Genomic DNA, 22,594 nt, shown 5'->3' on the forward strand with positions numbered 1-22,594 from the left:
TCCTCCTCCTCCTCCTCCTCCTCCTCCTTCTTCTTCTTCTGTTTGTTTATTTGCTTGCTTTTTGATTTTTTTGAACTTGGCAGGAGTTTGGCTGTTTTACCCACTAGAGATGTCACATGACATCCCAAGCTAAGATACAAACTTAGGGCCTGAGAAAAAGACTCCACAGAGAGTAGGAGGCCCTGCAGTCCCCAGTTGCTGTAAACTACCTATTCTTCCAGCTGTAGTGCCATGACTGCTCACACCCCTAATTCAGAGACACCTTGTGAAGCCCTGACTGCAGGAACAGCAGGGGAATGGACCGAAGCTCCCTGTTGTTTTACAACACTGTGAGTTGGGTAGATAGATTTGCTACTACTCAGCTTGCAGCTGCAGCCCTAATAGAACCCCACATCAGGTAATATTGCATCTGGGCCTCAGGCAGGTACCAGATGTGCCTTGAAGAGATTGTTAGCAGGCCCTTGAAGAATCTGCTGTAAAGGTTTAAAGGAACAGGAGGAAAACTTGATTGAAAACAGGAGGAAGGTGGAGCCTTTGTTGGGCACTGGTAGAGTGTTTCTCCAATCTGCCAACTGCTACAATGTGGCAAAGGGAATGTGCCCAGTGAGAACACAGAGCAGGAAGCGTCCCTCCTTTCTCTTAGATGTGTAGGCTAAGGTAAAGGCAGAGTGAGAAACCACAAAAGCACTTCAGTTCTCTGTAAAACTATTTAGATGCTAAGTCTGTGTGAAACTTTGTTATTCCTTGTTTCACCAGCTAGCAAACCTCTCAAGTATTAGTGACAGAGAAAAATCATCCAGGGTTGCCCTGGAAGATCAAGTTAAGACTTCAGAAAGATGTCAGGGGGTCCTCCTAGGTCTTTAATAGAGGACTCTTTCCTAGAAACCCTTAAGGATTAACATCAGACTCTAATGACTCTGGGAGATTTGTGCAGCTGAGATCTCTCACAGGAAGCCTATGGCAAAATGGGTTCACCTTCAAGACTTCTTCAAAGCCTTTCTTTACATATCGAAAAGTCTCGTGAAAAAATTTAAAGGAACTGGATAATTTTGAACTAAAAAGAACAGAGAGAAAAAAACCAAAAAGATGTCTCTTTTCTCTTGAACTAAAGTGGGCAGGAAGGCGACAGAACCATATTCAGGTGTAAACAGTGTGGCTTGTATACAGAAACAAAGCAGACAGGGCTAGCGACAGCAGCAGAATAGGTGGAGAATTGAAGAGCCCAGACTCAGGTCTTGAATGCAGAGCCAGTGATGTTTACAGGAAGAGCTGGTTACATGTGCGTGCCTAATTTCAGAGTGCCCATGGACAGGCAGCTTGCCTTGCGTGTCTTGCATTTCCATAGATAAAAGTGAGGCTCTGGATGCATTCTCTTCTGGCCTGTCGTGTGGTTGGTGTGTGGAACAGAAACTGTCACATTGCATTAATCTTTAGAGTGAGGAAGCAGACACTCAAGGAACCATGACCCCCAAACCATGCCCAGTGTCTACCACCCACAGTTAGACTTGATTCAGATGATCAAATTTTAAGCTTCAAGCTGATACCTTAATGGAATTAAACTATACAAGGCTCAGCAAGGCAGTGCATATTTTCTGCATGTGTTAGGGGGTCTGTATAATTTGTGGACACTGAATTACAATGATATCAAACACATCTGAAAATGCTATGGTATTTCCTGTTCAAGAGCTGTCATGTATATGCATATGCATGTGTATATGATATATGTATACCCTAAGATTAGGCTGGCATTTAAAACTGTTTTGATCATAGGGTAGTATAAAGGATGTTATATGATTCCCACTGTTAGATTATAGATGCCAATGATGCTGGGTGGGACACCTACAGTGGAGCCTGCTCTGGCCGGACAAAAGGTGACTGCCCTGCTGCCACCAGTGTGTGTATGTATGTGTGTTTGTGTGTATGTATGAATGGTATATGTGTATACATATGGTGTATGTATGTGTGTGTGCATGAATAGTGTATGGGTGTGTGTATGGTGCATGTGTGTGTGTTTATGTGTTAGTTTGTGTATGTATGTGAACATATGGTGTATGTATGTGTGTGCTTGTGTGTATATGGTATATGTGTATGTATGTTGATGTATATACATGTATGTGTGTACATATGGTGTATGTATGTGTGTTTGTATTTTTATGGTATATGTGTAGGTCTGTTTATGTGTGTGTTTATGTGTTAGTGTGTGTATATATGTGTGAGCATATGGTATTTGTATGTGTGTGTTTGTGTGTATATGGTATATGTGTATATATGCTTACGTGTGTGCAAGTATGTGTGTGCATATAGTGTATGTATGTGTGTGTATGGTATATGTGTATGTATGTTTATGTGTTAGTGTATGTGTTTATGTATGTGTGTGCATATGGTATATGTATGTTTGTGTGTGTGTGGTGTATGTGTACATATGTTTATGTGTGTTTATGTGTTAGTCTATGTGTCTATGTATGTGTGTGTGTATGGTGTATGTTTTCATGTGTATGGTGTATGTATGTTTTTGTGTATGTATATGGTATATGTGTTCATGTGTGTGTATGTTGTATGTGTGTGTTTGTATATATGCATGATTTATGTGAGTGTTTTTGTGTGTGTGTGTTTGTGTAGTAGAAAACTTAGCCAAATTCTCTGAACTGTCTGTTCTGGCTGTACCAACCATGTCTGATTAAATGAGAGGCTACAAACCAGATCAACCCAGGAAAGCTTTCCTTGATTCTTAGCTCCCTGGAACTGTGAGCAACAGGGGAAGCCATTGTTGTGGTTTGTTATAGAAGCAAGGATAACCAGGGCACTGGTCATGCTAATTAGACCACTACATCACTTCTTCTGCCTCCATGTGAGAGAATGGATGCTATTTTTTCATCTAAATCATATAAGACATTTGATAAGCAACTTTCTGGATTCATGATCAGCTGTTTTAGGGAAAGAAAACTAAGCAAAGAAAACTAAGCAAAGAGAGTAACCCACTTACCTAAAGTCATAAAGTAGGTGGGGTGGCATCTAAACCCGAACCCCACTCCCAGCCATTTAGGAAAGTTCATCTCAACACGCGTTTCCCTCAGTTCAAGGTTCGAATCACATTCATTCCAGGTACTGTGCTAGGTAATGGGGCCACAGTCTGGAAACTTCATGATTCCTGCATGACCAACTGGGAAAGTCAAAATGAACAGCAGGCCATTATACCTTTGATATACGTGGAGAAAGATAGGAGGCAGTGCCCTGAAAGAAGATGAGGGAGGGATGCTCACGGATGCTCACTACGGTACTGAGAGGGTATTTAGGAAGGTTTTCTCTGCAGAGGAAATGCCAGACAGAACCTGAGGCCCAAGAATGAAATAGTCAGCGGCCTGGAAGGCACTGGGCATTTTCTTTAGAGTAGTGGTTCTCAGCCTTCTTCATGCTACAACCATCTAATACAGTTCCTCGTGTTGTGGTGACCCCAACCATAAAATTTTTTTCATTGCTACTCCATAAGTGTAATTTTGCTACTGCTGTGAATCGTAATATAAACATCTGAGATACAGGATACCTGATATGCCACCCATGTGAAAGGGTCATTTGACCCTCAAAGGGACTGCCATACGGAGGCCGAGACCACTGCTTTAGAGGGTTTCCCCCTCCCACACAGAGCTGAGCTATTGCCCGGCACTTCAGAGCCTCTGCTGGGAAGGACGGGCAGCAAATGAGCTTGGCATTGTGTGCTATCCCAAGAGTGAAGTTCTGTTTAACTTTGACTCTCCAGCCAGGCTCTTGCCTCACCCTCTGTGTAGAACTACAATGCTTAGGTGTGCATTGCATATGGCTTATCAAGTTCAAGACTCATGAAATAAAACAAAAGATTAGACCTATACATGCACACATAAAGAGCCAAAGGTGGTTCAGAGTCACAGTTTTAAATGGTGATTGTACAGTAAGAACACAGACGTACTAAAACCCAGGTTCTGGGATATAGCACGAGGATGCTCACCAAGATCTTTATGCTTTAGATTCAGTTGGGGGCGTACATGGAGCAGATTCAGATGGGTAGAGGAGAGAGAGAGAGAGAGAGAGAGAGAGAGAGAGAGAGAGAGAGAGAGAGAAAAGATGAAGAAGAAGAAGGAGGAGGAGAGAAGAGGAGAGAGGAAGAAGAGGAGGAGAAGAGAGAGAGGAAGGAAAAGAGGAGGAGAAGGAGGAGGAGGAGGAAGAGAGAGGCAGAAGCTGGAAAAGATCAAGCTAATATTTCAAACTCAGTGAATATTTTTGCTTTTCCAGTAGCAGTTTAGAACATCATAGTGCCTACAAATTATCTTTGCAATTCTCAAAGGCTCCCCGTTTCCCTGTCCCCATATGCCTGCCTTTCCCTTCCCTTCCCTCTCTTTCTCTCCTTCTCCCCTACCCCATTTGGAAGAGGTTGCTGCACTGGGTTCAGGATGTGATGTGAGCAATTTGAATGGGGCAGGGCTCTCTTCATTAAGGGAATCTTGTCCTCACGCACTCTAAGTCATTCTCCAGAGGTGGACATTCGCCATCGTCTCGATGCCGCACTGGGAAGATGGTGTTGCACTGGCACTCTGAGATCGACTTTGGGAAGAATTCACAAATGTCTGCTCTGTTCAGGCTTCATGTCATGAGTATTCCTGTGGTGTCAGTGGATGTGTTTCTCTTCCCATTATTCATTTTCTCTCACATTCTCCAAGGGACCTCTGCTGGAGACATGTGTGGCCCAAGGGCATTTCTAATTTCCTGTATTTATTGATCTCGGTCTACTGATACCATTGTATTATTATCATATACTTTTTTCCCCTGTCTTCTCTCTTGAAGGACATCATACAGGCAACTTTTCTTGCATAATTTACTTACTTATTTGTGTCTTTTCTTAATTTCCTTAATCTATTGGAAAGGTCTCATTTGGCTCAGGTTGACTTTGAACTTTCTATTTAGCTGATGCTGACCTTGGACTCCTGATCCTTCTAGCTCCACATTCCTGGCACTGGGGTCATAGGCATGTAGCATGTATCTGGCCTGTCAGGGAAGCAGACAATCTGTTCATATGGAAATCGAAGGGCAGCATCCGTTTATTGAGTCCAGTAATATCTCTTAGGTTTTGAGAATCTAGAGTTTGCTAAGTGTTTGGAAAAGGTAGTAGTCTAGTGTACTTGTCCATTTGTAGAACTATGCACACTAAATGCCTACCGAACGACAGTAGTTTATATACAAGGAAAGAAGTGTAGGGCATGTGCTGCTGTGGGATCCTCAGACTGCAGACACTGGGGGTTGGTTCAAAGCAGCGTTTGGAGTCTGTGTCTAGACAAGAAGATGTATCTGCTCCCTGGTTTAATTTGTGACTCACTCATTCATGAAATGTTTACTGAACTTCCTCGACATAAGAGAAACCAGGTAGAGAGAATGTAACATGAATAATCAGGGAGCCAGTCCGTAAGAGGCTGCGTTTGGCTATCTGTGCTGTAGATCCCATAAATTACAGGCAGTCACCAAAGGGAATGGACTGTAGAGTCAGCCTCAAGCCCAGAGGAGTTTGGGGGAGGAGTAGGAAGGGTAGGAGGGCTGCCATTAAAGAACTGATTGGAAAAGGAAGGAAAGGGCAGGTTGCAAAGAGGCCAGGGTGCCCAAGGAGAGGTCAGACCCTGCTCTGGGGAAGAACAAGACTTTACAACGCTTCACGTCAATGCCCTAAAAGCCAGTCCCGAAGAGAACTCATGTAAAACTGCATGTCTTTTTCCTTCAAGAAAAAAAAAAAGTCACCCTTGTAAGTCATTAATGGCCTACTTTAAGCAGGAGGTTGCAGTCTCCGGAGTGACTCTTTCTCTATTCAGCTGAGAAGTAAAGAGAATCATATTGAATTATGCGAACTGAATTGGTCTCTGTTCTCTGGCACCTATCTAGGACAGATTTATAAATACTGAAATGATATAAATGACCATCAGTCAGCCTCTTTAACATGATAGGCTTTTAGTGGGAAGACAAGGTTACCGAAAGACAGAGTTTCAGTGAAAAGTAGAAGCAGTCTAAATTTAAACGCCTTTCATATATATTGATTTACACCGAAGTCAGACAGAAGATTTTTAGTTTGCTGCTAACTGTGCCATTTGATAGAAAGTTGAGTGAAGAGGAAGTCCTTTACTTGCTAATCTCTTACTAAAGGTGACAATGAAACCTTCAACCAGTGGTTCTCAATCTGTGGGTTCAGACCCCAGTGGAGTCCCATGTCAGATATCCTGCATATCAGATATCCTGCATATCAGATATCCTGCATATCAGATATCCGGCATATCAGATATTTACATTACAAATCATAACAGCGGCAAATAGCAACAAAATTATTTTATGGTGGTGGTGGGGTCACCACAACATGGGGAACTAAAGGGTCTCAGCATCGGGAGAGCTGAGAGCCACTGCCTCAGACGGTTAAGTCATTTTTCACTGTGCAGTATCACCGAGTTGGAAAGAATATCCAGAGACTTAATTTCCAAGGAAGGTTTAATTAGCTCTAAAAACGATGCAAGATGGCAAATTGGTTTTCCTCACATATTTGTTCCGGTGTCTTCCAGGGTGACGTTGGGAAGCCGTGATGGAAAAGAGCAGAGAAGGCAGTGTGCACTTCCGGGTCATCAGTACTCCGTAGTTGAAGGAAAACAGACAAGAATTAATGGTAAACTCCAGCTCCTTAGTTCATGGTGCTAAGGATGTTCATCCAGTCATCTACATTGCATTGGGGAATGTGTGAGTCACCTTGTAAAGAGGAAGTGAAACGGCCAGCATAAGTAAGCATCGTATACCAAAGCCTAGGTGCACCCACACTGGAGAACAACGTACACGCTTCTCTTTCTGCAGGTGCCCACCCGGGGCCTGGTGAACCTCACAGCTCTCTTTGCTCTTGTTGAGTAGCTAGCTCCATTCTGGCGGCCACCGTCAGCCCTTAGAGTCTCTGATCTGGAGTTCCTTAGGCTCAGTTGTGTAAGGAGATTTTCTTGTTCATCAACCGTAACCTCATCACTACCCCCATTGTCGTAGACTTCAGTAAAACCCTGGGATGACTCTTGCAATGGTTTTTGGAATTATTACTTTAAAAATGACTTTGGAATCCATTTCCTTTTTTTTTTTTTTTTTTTTTTAAATTAACTGCCACCTGCGCGTATATCACCACCTCTTGTGTAAACCTATCTTCACTTACTTGAAGGGGGTGGGGAGTCATGAAAAAAATGTTAGGCTTAGGAGCCTGAAATCCTGAGCTTAAATTCTGAGTCTATGTTTAAACTCCCAGGTATCTTTCCTGAGCTCCTATAACGTCTTTGCATTTTGTGTTTTTGCCTGTAGAATGGCATGAGAAAAATCACTGCAAAGGGTTATTTTAGACGTCATAAAGATCTGGAAGATGTAAAGTGTTATCTGGATACTGTTTTTACTTTATTTGCCGTTTAAGTGGGAACTCCTGTTTCTCCTGCGGTGGAAGTTTAAAGCAAGCAGTCAGAGGATCCAGGATGTGATACTCTGCAGTGAATAGTTGATGGGATCTCTTTCAGCTCACAAATGTTCCTGCAGTATGGCCTTGACCCTGCTCCTCTGGGATTTGTTCCTTCCCATGGTACCGTGTTGAGTGGTGGTACTGTCTTCTGGCTTACTCTCGTGTATTGTCATACCTAGAACGTAGTCTTAATGGTCTGAGGACTTCTGCCTCAGCTCATGAGAAGCAGGTAACAGCTACAGGTCTCTCTACTGCTTCCCATGAAAGCCACACTCTAACATCTCAGCTGACATGAACCTGGAGTGAGGGGGCCTCCCAATGGGTCCATCTTCCAGCCATGAGTCTGTCTAGGTCAGGACCCAGGAAGCATGGAATAGAGGGTATACTGGCTGATTTTGTGTCAACTTGACGCAGCTGCAGTTATCACAGAGAAAGGAGCTTCAGTTGAGGAAGTGCCTCCACGAGATCCAGCTGTAAGGCATTTTCTCAATTAGTGATCAAGGAGGGAGGGCCCATTGTGGGTGGGACCATCTCTGGGCTGGTAGTCTTGGGTTCTATAAGAGAGCAGGCTGAGTAAGCCAGTGGAGGCAAGCCAGTAAAGAACATCCCTCCATGGCCTCTGTATCAGCTCCTGCTTTCTGACCTGCTTGAGTTCCAGTCCTGCATCCTTTGGTGATCAACAGCAGTGTGGAAATGTAAGCCGAATAAACCCTTTCCTCCCTAACTTGCTTCTTGGTCATGATGTTTGTGCAGGAATAGAAACCCTGACTAAGACAGAACAATATATGATATATTTGCTTCAAAATTCTAACTCACCAGAACCTAGGTACATAGTAAAATATTTGCTCCGTGCCATCTCGTTCGGGGTGATTTATTACACAGCCAGTCAGAACAAGACAGGATGATACATTTACTCCAAACCTATTAAGGCTGCAAAGGAAACTGGAGCAGTGTTGTTTCCACTGCTCCTGCACCCTTTTGGCCTGATTGAAAATGTTGTGGTTAGTGCTGACTGGAGCATTAGTGCTGGATGGAGATTTAGGAACATGGATGCTTGCGACTCTTTTCCAGTAGGCTCTGACATAATGACGTCAGTCACCCTCACCAACTGTCAACTTGGAGCAGAGACCATTACATTCCTGCTTGAGTCTGCTCCCCCAGGAGTCAGGGTGTCTTCGCCATAAGGACTGCCCTTCCTGTTTCTCTTCCCGCTGTTCTGTCTTTGAGAGGCCATAGTCGGTGCAAGGCAGATGGTCTGAGACTTGGGTAGAGAGAACGTGTGTGTGTGTGTGTGTGTGTGTGTGTGTGTGTGTGTGTNTGTATGTGTCTGTGTGTCTATGTGTGTGTCTGTGTGTGTGTTTGTGTGTGTATGTGTCTCTGTGTGTGTCTCTCTGTGTGTGTTGTGTTGCTTTATAATGGTACATGGCATGCTCATCAGTTGGCTTTTTTCTGAACCCCTGTGTACCACAGTTGAGCTCTATCAGTCATATGCTCATTCTCTTGAAGTTTCTCTCCCCATCTCTCAATCCTTCTTTCTCTCGATCTCCCTCCCTTCTTCTTTCCTGCCTCCCTGTCTTCTTCTCAACACCTGGACATTTGCCAATGTGATCTGTTCTATCTTGACTATCTTTCTTTACTCTCTTCCCTCTGGAGTCTAGAAGCAATCCCACCTTTCCCACGGAAGCTTCAGGAAATAGAAGCGATGCTGACAGCCCCTTAGCATTTGGTTGGCACTCCATTCATGGTTCTTAGCACCGTGGATTCCTGTTCCCCTGAAGGAAGAGGATGGGATGCCATGCCATTCTTGGCAGGGCCACCATCTTGTTCTCCTTCATAACTACTATGGTGGTTTCTCAGGAAATTCTTGTTAAATTCTATAAGGTGGCCCGAAATAGTGACAAAAGTACACCGCGTCATGTGCTTGGCTTCCAGACTCTGGTCTGTCAATTTGGAAACCGGTCTTGGACCTTACAAGTTCTTCACATTTCTGGCCTTAATTTGCTTCTTCATCCATGGCGAGGTTTGAATAAGGCATTGGTTTCCAGTTAGGTACGCTTCTCCCTGCTGCTGCTGGTCAGAGGGTCTTGCACATTCTTGGTTGTACATCTCTGGCCCAGAACACTGTATACAAGATGCCTTCCGGTTCCATGGATGCGTGTGGGCTGGTGGCTATTGCCGTGGCCTGTGGATTTGGCTGGAAGGAAGCGAGTTTAGCACTTGGGAATAACAGCAAAACAGGAATTGAGGCAACTCTGGGAATACTAGTGAATGCCTATTAAACCAGTGGGCTGAGGACTTAAACACACTACTTCATTGTGTCCTCACCAAGTCCTCTTGAGTGGATGGTGTTGTAATTGCCATTTATAGGTAAACTCGACTTTAATAATGAACCATATTGTCGACATAGGTTTCTAAGTACTGCACTTGCTATGTAGCCCAGGCTCTTTCTTTCTAGAACCTGCACTCCAAAGCGCTTCCTGCATGTTTTCTTAGGGAATTGTTCACATAGTTTTTGGAAGGGCTTGACCTTAGCAGTCTGCCATTCCTCTCTGGCTTCTGTGTGACCACCATTAATGGCACCTGCCAAGTGATGTTGCACACAGAAGTAATGTTTTTATGGAAGCAGTCGTGAAGATATCACTTGGCTCCTTACATTTTGAAAAATCTCAGTGCGTGGTACCAGAGCCATGAGAGTCTAGCATCCGTGTAATTCTTTCAGCTAAGACGAGAGCAGGCTTTGCCACTTGTAAGCTATTCACTTCTTGACAAGAAATACCTGGAGCTAAAGAGAGACTAGGATCCTAAGATTACCCAGGGTCAGGAAATCTAGACACTCACCCAGAGTTCTCACTGGTGGTCAGGGAAATGCCGGTCTGCAATTATATGGATGGGAACGAAATAACTGTCTTCCATGTGCAGTGTTTCAGAGCAATGAGGCAATTAGTATTTAATGAAGCCATAGCAATAACGATTCTATACAAGAACAATTACCAGACCTTTCTGGTCTCCTCCAGTTTCCCTACCCATAATCTCTGGTTACAACTCTCCTTCCTCCCCACATCTAAGGAGCTCTCCATGTCTGCTGAGTGTGGCTGAAGGGCTGTTTCCTCTGAGCTCTTCTGATGCTCAGCTTTCTAATCTCTTCGGGAAGAACTCCTATGTGCTCTGAAGGCTTCCATTCTCACCTGCTTTTGCCTTCCGGTTGTCCAGTCTGCTTATTTTGTTTCTGTGACGTTACTAAGAATCTCTTTCTATCCTTTCCTAGTCTGGTTCTTAGATTCAATGACCCCAATTCACAGTCTCGTTATAGAATTAGTATTTCCCACCCCCTACTGCTCCAGTTCACTCTTGCTACAGTGGCCCCCTCTCAACCTCTGTTAAGAACAAAACTCTGTTACAAAGCTGTGCTTTATATAATGCTTTTCCCTTCTGGGACAGGTATCAATGGCCATGGTGTGACCAGTACTGGTGTTTGGGAGTCTCGGGAGAGGAGGGGGAGGAAAGGCAATTGTTATGGATCCCAGTGTGGGGAGCAACAGGTCACTCATTGCTCAAGCCTCTCAGAGCTCCTTACTGACTGGTGCTGAGGGCACAGAATGCTGGGATTAGGGTATTTTAAGACCTTGTAATGAGAAGACTCAGGCACAAGGGCAACCTCTCAGGGCTTCATTCTTTCCTAGGGAGAATGGCCTACATAGTTCGAGAGCTTCTACTTCTATTGTTGAGGGTGACGGTCTCCTCCCCAGCTCACTGGGCAGCGGAGGTTAGTTGTGTACATGTGGTTTAGGATGTCTAGGTGAAGCTCTGTGGGAGACTTCTAGGAAGTTATCTTCAGAATGGAGATAATTGGCTGGGTGGCAGCTCTCTGGTTGCCCTCTCCTTTGGTTTTCCTCCCTGCAGCTCAATGCACAGAGACGGGTTATCTCCGTGGTTACTTGAACTGTGTGAGGTGTGTCAAAGAGAAACACTCACCCCACACTGCCTCTGCACCACCTCTGGAGAGACCCAAACATCAGCTTTTTATAATGCTGCGGAGAATTTACGGATTTAAAATGATAACCCTTATCCTATATAACATTAGTATTGCACACATAATGTATTAGTTTTCTCTGGCTGCAGGACAGATCACCACACATTTTAGTGGCTTAAGGCAACATGGATCTATTGCCTCCCTCTGTGTGCTGTAGTGTCTGTGTAGGGTTTTGCTGAGGTTCTACTGTAAGGGGGGGTCTCAGCCAGGCTGTATTCCCCTCTTCACCTTGGGCTTCCCTTCCTGGCGTGTCCAGACTTCGGCAGAACTCCATCCCTGGCTCCCTTGGAATGGATGCTTTCAGTTTTCTTGGTGACTTTAATGGGGTCGGGTGGGAGCTGTCACATTCAACCCCTAGTGCTTGTCCTCACATTCAGTTGGGCCACACAGCCTTCTCACCTAAGGCTGGAGACTCTCTGAAGAGCCCAGGCCCACCCAGGAGAAGCTCTTCAGTTCAGTTAAAGCCAGCTGGTTTTAAGTTATCTTCCAGTTCTGTTCCCCTTTGTCTAACAATACAAGCAGATCTCAGGGTGAGACCCATCCTTCTCATGGGCCTGTCTATAATGAGGTGAGAGTGTCGCTATAGGTGTATAAACCAGGGGACGACTAACGGGGTTATCTTAGAGTGTTGCTCTCTGTGCAGTACCAAGGGGAACAGAAGACAGAGTTGGTGCCCAGCGGTTCTGCAGCCCTGTCACCATCCAAGGAAGGTTGAACACTGAGGTTATAGACAGAGCTTATGGAAGACATTGTTAAGCCTGTGATTATCAGCTAGACATAGTTCCTGGTCGATTCAGGGATAGAGCTGGGTAAGATATTTCTAAGGCTGCTGTTTTGTGGTTCTGGAAACACTTTTTTTTGTCCTGTTGTCACTGGCTGGTACTTTGTCTTGGATTCATACTCTGCCCGTCATTCATAATATGACACACTCTAGGCCTGACCCGTCTCTCATGATCCCCCAGAGCCAATGTTCTGCATCCATGAGAAGTCGTGGGGTTTGAAGCAGAAGCTCTAGCTCCTATCTATTTACTGGCTTAGGAGCCTGGCGCAAGGTGCATTTAGAGAGTGGAGATAATTAGTAATCGTAGTGTCCCTACTATGTCGGGTTGATGTGGGAACAAATTAGAGAAAAATGTGTCAATTAGGGCACTCTGAATACTTAAACAAATGTTCACAGTGTGTCATCACCACACCATCCTCTGCCTGTGCTTTCTGCCAACATTTATCCTACAACAACTATTTGCTGAGCACTGACTAGTCCTGGGCATACGAGTAGCTCTCACGGGGGCCCCTGCTCTCACAGGGCTCATCATTTGTGGGAGAAGCAGACATATATGCAGCAGGCTATGGGGTGTTCTACAGCGGATGAATGTATGAGGTTGAGTTGAAAGGCTATGGGGTGTTCTACAGCAGATGAATGTATGGTTGAGTTGAAAGCTCCTATCCTAGACAGAGGAGGTCAGAAAAGTCTTTCTAGAAGCTGTGGAAAATGAACATAAGTCATCACAACCACCCCTTGGGAGGAGAATCATCAGTGTCAGGAAGGATTCTCCGTCTTTGAATCGAAGGAACTATGGGACAGACAGTGTTATTTTAGCCTCCAGGTTTTAGATAAAGAAACTGGGACCCAGAGTGATAAAATCATTTCCCCATTGAAACATTGCAGGTAAGTGTACAGCCCAGCTCACACCCAGGCAGGCTCACTTCAGAGCCTGGATCAAGCACTAGATAAGGTGCGTGGGGCCCAGGAAACTGGTTTTAGGACAATATCAATGGGATTAGAGACATGTTTGTGGGTATGTGACACTTGAAAGCCTTAGAGGGCTGACTGGGTGTGACTGATAGCTGATGGAGGAGGAAAACTCAAGAGCTCGCCGTCGTGTATGACTCGATCCAGGAAGAGGGTCCTTTGTGGGGTGGGTGCTATCGGATCAGTATTGGAGGAAAGGAGAAGAGCTTGTGATGTGTGTGCAGTATAGGATGCTTTTGACTCACGCAGAACATGAACTTGGGAGGTGGGCGTAGGTCTTATTAGGGCTTGGATTATTTTGGAAGTCATACGGATTTTATTCAATGAAATCATCAGGGGAGAGACAGGACCAAGGATGTAAGTGTGTGTGTGAGGCACCCATGTGCGAAGTGTGAGCTTTAGGGAATGAGGTATGCGAGCGAGGGAGGGAAATGGCAGGAAATGACATAAGGGGAAGAGAAGGATCATGGGAGTACTGAATGGGGATCTGCTCGTCATGGCTAGGGAAGGATGAGAGCAAGTTTAGCGGCAGATCTAGGTGGAAGGCTTCAGAGGGCTGGAAATAAATGGTGTGTGTGTGTGTGTGTGTGTGTGTGTGTGTGTGTGTGTGTGTGTGCGTGCAAAGTAAACAAGAACACACATATCACAGAAAGAGGCTCTTGCTGCAGAGGCCATGACCTTTATGCAATGTGATTTACTTCTTTTCCAGCAAGATGGTGACAGATGAGCATAGCTCAGTGACAGGAAGAGCAGCCATGCTGAGTGTTGGAATTAAAATAAGAATGCCCATGGAATGAGGGTCCTGGGACAAGAAGAGCCTCCAGAGTCCCCACCTGCCTGGCCTGTCAACTCGACACAGCCCAGAGTTATCTAAGGGAGGAGTCTCAATGGAAAAACTGTCTACATTACATTCACCTAAGACGTGTCTGGGGCGTTTTCTTGATTGCTAATTGATGCAGGAGGACGCAGTCCACTGTGGGTGGAACCGTCCCTAGGCAGGAAAATCAGCCTAGCGGAGCAGAGGCTAGGGAGCAAGTCAATAAGCACCTTTCTATGGTTTTTGCTTTAAGTTCCTGCCTTAGTTCCTACCATGGCTTCTCTAGATGCACTGTGAGCTATATGATAAAATAAAACCCTTCCTACCCAAGTTGGTTTTGGTCGTGGTGTTAATCACAGCAACAGAAAAGCAAAAGAGGGTATGGATTTTGATCTTTTTTTTCCCCTCTAACATCTTCAGTGTTCTGACCATATTTATTCTGATGGTGTCAACATATGTCTCCGAATGGCACACAAATGGAGCTTATTAAATGTTAGTTGTTAAGTTGCAGGAAGACAAAGACTGGAAAACGCATACCACATTTTTAAATTGAAAACACATACTAAATTTTGTTGTTTCTGTTTGTTTGTTTTGGTTTGGTTTTCCATTATTGAAGCAATAGTTTCTGACCAGTAACTTGGGTGTCTTCCTGCAGTTTCCATCCTTCCCTAGGACTTTTCTGCTGTATCACTGACTGCCCCTTAAGAGGACATTTCCCAGGATCCTTTGCCAAGTGGCTTCAGACTCAGCTTATTTGATGTGCTTGCTACAGGTGATTAGAGGGAGCAAAGGATAGAAGACTCAAGATGTATCTTCCCCTCTTGGAGTACTGTTCTAAGGTGCCCATGTCTCCTAGCTGGGCTCCGCAGACAGGGAGTGTCTCTTTTCCTGTCCAGTTGGTATTAGCTTTGCATGTCCCAAGCTGCTAGACTCTCCTATTTCCTGCATTGAAAGGCAAAATAGAAATACACCAATCTGCTTTTCTACAATTGAGCTTATGTTTGAACCTTGATTCTAACGTCAGTCTAGATGAAAAATGATTCAAACATCCTCCCTACCACAATCTATGAGAACAGCTAGAGGAAAGGAAGTGACATGCAGAGAATGAGAGTGAGGTATGGAGCTACTTGGATCGGTTAGAGCTGATGTCTGTCTTAGTTGGATAGTTGTTAGCTTGTGATTGGTTGAGAGTTCAATACTTGTTACAAGAGTATCTTGGTACCCATCTTACTAAGTCGGTTACAGTTCTATATGCAGGAGAAATCTTTAATCCAGACTTAGAATGAGAAGTAGCTTGGACAAACAGACCCCCTACTTATTATTTCTTCTAACACCTTTATGAGTAGTTATCCATACTAAATTCCTAATAATAAATTACTCGATGAGGGCTGTTTTTTTTTAAAGTAATACTTAATCAAGACACTTACTTACCTAGTGTAGAAATTTGACAAAAAGTGAATTTCATAGAAAACACAAAGAAAATATATAGTCACTACAAATCTCACTATACAAAGATAATTGTGTTTAAAATTTTGTGTATATTACTTCAAATTGTTTCCATGTACAAATTTCCTTTTAAATAAATGTTTCCTTTTATTTTCATTTAAAAAGTTGAAAGTATATTGCGTTGCTTTGTAATTTTTCTTTTTCCTCACTTAGTATATCAGAAGAAATGACATAACCAGGGACTCTTATTTACTACTATTATAAAAATGGTAATTTCCTTGACACCAAATGGACCTATTAAGATTTATTTAACGATTTTAGTACTGTTTGGGTTTTAGAGCATTTCCAATATTTTGCAATATTAGGTCATTTTTAATATTTGAGGCTGTCTTTTTGATTGAGTCTATGATAGTTACTATTTATTTGTTTGTAGAACTCAGGATTGGCAACTGCTGTATCCTCGGGCCCTCTTTAACTTGTTACTTTGTTCCAGCTGCCTTTGAAATAATTTTGTAGCTCATTTACAACTTGACTTTGTAATCTTTCTGTCCTAGCTCCTGAATGACTGAAATGAAAGATGTCCATTACCAGGCTAGATGCTCCTAACTGTCAGTGAAACTGGGTTGAGAAATACCCAGATGATCTGTGCAGCACATCTATGCATATATCTAAGAGGTGTTTCCAGTAGCATTAAATCATGAAGAGTCTGACCGAATGAATGCTTTAATAATAGAATCAAATGTGAGCAGACTTCAGGGAGGTGGTGGGACTGAGGGAAGTGGGGCCTTGCTGGGGAATGACCATCACTGGAGACAGATGTTGAGTGCTATGTCTTGCCCTGGCCCTTTCCCATTAAGGCTTTACTCTTATCAATGTCTGCTGTGATGCTACCAGCCCTCCTCTTCTATATGCTTCTGCTATAATGATATTCTTCTTCACCCTGGATCCAGAAACATAAAGAGTCAAGCAAACGTGGACTGAACTCTCTAAAACTGTCAGCAAAATAAATCTTTCCCCCTTAAGTTGTTCTTGCCAGGAACTCCATCCCAGCAACAAGGAAAGTCACAGTTTTGTTAGGATAAATTAAACACCCAGTTTCTATGTGAATGGGGTTTTACTTGTCGTGTGCTTTGGTGGACTCTCAGTGTCCTGAGGGGCTCTCAGTAACATGGCATTCTTGTGAAAAACTTGAGGTGGAGAGGCTGCATTGGGGCCTGGGAGATTTTATTGATGCTGACAGGACTCCCTTCCCAGGGCAGAGCTGAATCATCTCGCAGGGAGCAGTCAGCCCAGAACTGGCAGACAGCCTGCTGCAATCGTACGGGATGGAGCCTCCAGGCTACCACAGATGCCGGATTCAGCTGGTGGAATTTGCTTTGTTGGAATGGAGAGCCAGCTGAAGGAGAGTGAAGGCCAGAGCTGTGTGAATTCAGGGGAAGTTCACTCTAGCTCCCCCAGGACATTTACTGGATGCTCTGCAGAGGATGGTGGGATGGATCATCCCGTGCCCAGGCACTATCCTGGCTGCATGAAGGCTGCCTGACTGACTTCTTCTGGCCTTGATCTTCCTCGTGGAGTCTTGCCAATTTTGAATCCGTAAAAATGAAGTTACTTACATGAATGCATGTGTGAATGCATGCATGTGTGTATACATGTGTGTGTGTGTGTGTGTGTGTGTGTGTGTGTGTGAATGCATTCAAGGCAAGCACTCTTCCACTGAGCCTTTCTCTAGCTTAATTTGGCATTTTCAGCTAAACTCTAACTACTGCACTTGAAGAGTTAAGGTCATAAAGAGAGGCATGGCTATCCCAGTAGATGAGGGACTTCTGTCCTTCTGGTAAGGAAGTCAAGTTGCTTTGCTAAGTACCAGCTGACTAATTTAAATTATTCTCCCCTTCCCCCAGCCCCCCCTCCCCAATCAGGCATCCACAGACAACTAGAAACTCAGGTCTCAATGTTTATCTTTGTTTTTGCATAAACCCAAACAATGACTGCATGTCCCAAGCTAAGTAAAAGCAACATGGTCGTAAAACAAAACCAAACAAACCCACTGAACCAAAGTGGAATGTGGAGGACAAGCAGATTTTCTGCTGGGGTCAAGCTAGAGCCTCGGGATGGATCTGCCCCACCCATTCCTGGAAACTCCGTGCGCTCAAGACTAAAGGAGTTAAAGCGCTTACTTACGGAGTCCAACAAGTATTTGCTGTGTGTGAAGCTACCCCAAAGGGCTTCACTGTGAGAAGACGTTGTAGGCGGTGATCCACGTTTCTGTGGACAGCGAGGAGCTTGGTCAAGAGCTCACAGTTGGTCACCCGGCTTCACCATTACGGTGGTGAAGTTAGCTTCTTTGGCTTCACTTTCATGGTTTAAAAAGGACGGAATAGCTTGAATGGAGAGCAGAAAGGGTTAACAGACATAGTGGATTCGGACTCCTCCAGGGATGTGGGGCAATTTGTTGTTGTTGTTTTGTAGCTTTTGGTTGCTGGGAAAGGCATAAAGATGGAGGACCTGGGGCCTTTGCTTCTTGCCTCTGCCTTTGCAGAGAACTTTTAACATTCATCTTTTTGTGACTCTTTGACCTTGCAATTGGAGCACATAGCTTTTGGTCTTAAATAACTTGTAGTCAGTTAGGAGTTAATGCAGCACCAGGCTGGGTGTTGTGGGAGAGAGGGGGTAAGAACACATGGTCCTTTCCTGACATCTCAGTCTCTGAGAATCTCACACATACCCAGGGACAGGGGAGAGTATTATTATCATTTAAATATTTATTTACCTGTGTGTGTGTGTGTGTGTGTGTGTGCCTGTGAGTGTTCCTCAGCACATGAGTGGAGGTCAGAGGCCAACTAGCAGGAGCTGGTTCTCTCCTTCTACCATTTGGTCCCAAGAATTGAACTTGGAGCTTCAGTTCAAGGCTTGGCAAGTAAGCGCGTTTGCCTCTGGTCAGTCTTGCCAGGCAGCTTGGGAAGAGTCCATGGGGAAGAATGTTAACATGGGTACAAGGTTCCTTAGAATTGGCAGAAGGTGACCCATCCTGAGTGTGACTATATGTTCTCAAGAAAACACAGCCTAAAGTCAGGATTCGGGGCACCACACCCCAAAGAGGACTGCTTAGCTCATTGCTTGGACATTTTACCCATTTGTCCATTTGGTTGCTCACTTGGGCCTGCACGATGTCACTTCTGTGTCCCATCAGACCATACAGTTTGGCCTTTGCACAAGCCATGCCACACCTCTTTTAGGTGCCCAGTGGTTTCCAGTTTTCTGATGCTTCCCCATTTTAGACTCCGCCGTTACAGACAGGTGCAGGTCATCTGGCCTCTGCAGCATGCTCTGCAGCACACGCCTAGGCTCACACTCTTCAACTCTGCTGTGCTCGGAAGGGATCCCCCTGTCCTTAAGAAGCAGTAAAGCTTGGCCTCGTCATTCCACACAAGGAATATGAGTATTTTTTGGTGCTTCCTATCTGTCAATGTAGTCTAAAGTTGTTTTAGCTTCTAAAAAGGCCATTATTTGTCCACATCAGCCATAGAACTCATTGTGTAAGTCTACATTCAGCAACTTAAATAACTTTAGCCTACCTATTTTCTGATAAAATTGGGAACTTGCCACTCCCTGTGGCCTGGACATATTGGTAAACATGAGACTCAATCAGAAATGGCAAAGACAGCCACCACAGAGCCCCACTCACCTGTCAATCAGTACATCTTATTCAACACAGGCACTTCTAGGAACATGGGGTCGCTAGTTTTTATGTCAACTTGACACAAGATATAGCCATCTGGAAAAAGGGAACCTCAACTGAAAAAGTACTCCTATACCATTGGCCTGAAGACCAATTTGCAGGGCATTTTCTTGCTTGACAGTTGATGTGGGAGGGCCCAGATCACTGTGGGCAGTGTCACCTCTGGGCAGGTGTTTCTGGGGTGTACAATGAAGCAGACCAAGCAGTTTACTGGCTGGGAAGCAAGCCAGTAAACATCATTCCTCTATGGCCTCTGCATCAGCTCCTGCAACTGGGTTCCTGACGTGACTTTTTTTGAATAATGCACTGCGTTGTAGAACTGTAAGATGCAGTAAATACTTTCCTCCCTTTGGGTCACAGTGTTTTATCACAGCAATGAAAAGCAAACTAAGACAGAACCAGAGTTTATAGTCACTACAATGTGCTTCTGACTCCCTGGGCGAGTCCCTTCTTAGCTAGAAGGTGATGTCCCCTTGTTCTCTCACATTCACAGCATGGTAGGGCTTTACTGTCACTCACAGCACGGTAGGGATTCTCTTCATTGTCTTTTCTTTTGTCTATATACTAATCTCCTAATAGGGCTTCCCTTCATGATGACCTACTGAACTTCCCAAGGCTTCATCTTCAAATGTTACAGCACTGAAGACTCAGATGGCACATTATACATTTTGGGGAACATAATCATCCAGTCCACAGCTTGTACTTATTAGTAGCAATACCAGATATGTCACAGAACCACTTTGAACCTCAGTATCACCATCTATAAAGTAGAGGAATCACTACAAGAGCTGGTCAAGGCTGACTATGTGGAGTAGACTTTCTGAAAGGCTTACCATGGTTCCAAGCAAATAGCGGGGCTCTAGAAAATTAATATGTAATTCTATTTTTCCATTTTACCAGATATCACAAAGACAATCAAAGATGGATTTAAAAACCTCATGACTCTAATTACAATATTGCCTTATCTTTAGCCTTTTGCAGTTCTTCTGTTTGATTGGCACTGATCTTAGATGAACTTGAGGTACATTTGGAACAGACTTTCTGTGTAGCATTGGCTTATCCTGCTGTCAAATACAGATAATAGCATTATTTAGTGTTGTGAGAGAAACTCCACAGAATTGAGGCTAGCTGAGGGTCAGTCATTTTTGTTTTTGTTTTCTTCCTAAGTGTGTGTGGCTTACCGAAGCAGAGAGTGGTACAGGCCTTGTTCATTAGACTTGCTGACAGAATGGTCAGGCTGATGAAGGGGGCATAGCTCATGCTGGGACGCCTGGCTCCTGTCCCCTCTTTGAACATTGTTTGCCCATTGATATCACAAACAAGAGATCCTGAGGCCAGCTCACGGTGATCATTGACTGTGTTTGGTGAGGTCACTGCTCACCAACCTTGGCTCGAGCCTTGGCTTCTTTGTTTAAATGTTGTCAGGAATATGAGGCATCTCGAGGGTTAGAAGTAATAACAATTCTGAATTCCTTATTTTGGTTCCTTGTCTCTAAGAAATGCTCGGGTGAATGCTCGCCAAGATATTTACTACACTGCGAGGGCAATGTTCTCAGAGAGCACTGCTGTCTCTAAAGAGGCCAGCTGGCTAGCTGCGTTGCATGGCTCTCTCCTGTGGCCAGGAACACAAGTACCACCCAGGACCCTGCCACCGAGCAAAAGCAGACAGATGTTCCCCTGATACTCCGCCCCTGAAGGTCGTCCCACCCCGCCCCTGTTCATTCAGCTATGTCTGCCTGCGGGTCAGTGGTGATGCTCCGAGAGGCCAGCAATCTTTGCAGGGGTTTCAGAATGAGATGCCATGTTGGAGAGCAAGCGGTGATAACTAATTTTAGAGCCATGGCTCCCTGGGGCCAGGAGGTTGTTGAGAATCGCCCTGCTTCTTTCCGGCACTTCTCTGTAGGAGATTTCCACACTCCGCCCCCTTCTCTGAGTGGCTTCTATTTGCTAAAGGACAACTTTTAGCTCTAGTGTCTCAGTGGGAGCCTCCCCAGAAAGCACTGTAGGGGGACTGTTGCAGCAACAGGAATAAAATCCACCGGGAAAATGAGTGATGGCTTTATCTCTTTCAATGAAGCATTTGGCAGGAGTGGTTTTTATTTTCTCCTTTATGTCTCCGGTATCCCACACACACAGTGATGGGGAGAGAGATTGCTCTCTCTCTCTCTCTCTCTCTCTCTCTCTCTCTCTCTCTCTCTCTCTCTCTCTCTCTGGTGTTCTAGCCTGAATTATTTCTAATCTGTGGATGCCTCTGTTTCTTTGCTCACATTTGATAGGTTATGTTTCCGTTGGAGAAATGAGACAGTTCAAGCCAGAGTAGATTATATTAAAGACAGGTTTATTGGGAAGTTGCTCTCCAGTGGGTGAGTTCGCTGGCCACAAGGACGGAGGCCAAGGAAGTTGCCATGGGGAGGGAGCTGGGGTGGGAGTGGGGCAAAGAAAGAGAGAAAGGAGAAAGGGCGCATGCACAGAAAAAGAAAAGAAGAAAAAGAGCGAGACCAGTGTCTGGGTTATATAGGGATGAGCCTTTGGGGGAAAGGACAGCCCAACCCCAGTGGCTGGAAATTCATGGTTGCAGGCAGGGTATGCCAGGTAGAGACTGAGGGATGCTGGGAGAACCTGGAGGCCATGTCTGCGTTGATATGAAAAATACGCACCTCAGTCCCTTTTCCTGGTCCAAACCAAACACACATCTTCCCACAACTGCAGTCTTACCTTCTGTGAGGGTCCCTTGGCCACTGTTTGGGGGGGGGGGATGGATATTTACTGCTGGGGACTCAGTGTCTGCTCCATATCACAGAGTATTTACAAAGGAGTGGAAAAGTGGTCCGCACACAGGTTCCTTTGATGTTTCATCTTCAGGAGGGACCAGGTACCGCCTCTACTATATCTTCTAGAACATCCTGAAGGTCCACGATACCACCAGTCCCTTTCTAATTATCACCTCCAGTCATTTTATTTTTTCTTCTTGGAAATGTAGACCTCAGTTATTTAAGGAGAAGTGTTTGCTCCCTTGCGATTTTCACCTGTCCTGCTTGATTCATTCTAGGATCTCCCAGTTGAAAATGATTTTCTTTGGTGGATAAATAAGAAGTCTCATATTAGTGATAAGAACATGATCAAAAATGTGCCAGTTGTGGTTGGGGTCAGACGTGTAGTAGTAGATCCTCCGTTGGACAAGGTAGAGATCATCTCTATCCTTGAAGTAAGTTCTCTTGGGGGCCTATTAGTTTTGTGTTAGATTTCCCAGGCATGGAGGAGGCCTCGATCAGTATAAGCCAAGAGAGTCAGGTAGAATTCCTCAGGGTCCTATTAATGGCAGCCTGACCTTAATA

The sequence above is a fragment of the Mus pahari genome, chromosome 17, assembly GCF_900095145.1.
Source record: "Mus pahari chromosome 17, PAHARI_EIJ_v1.1, whole genome shotgun sequence".
NCBI lineage: Eukaryota > Metazoa > Chordata > Mammalia > Rodentia > Muridae > Mus > Mus pahari.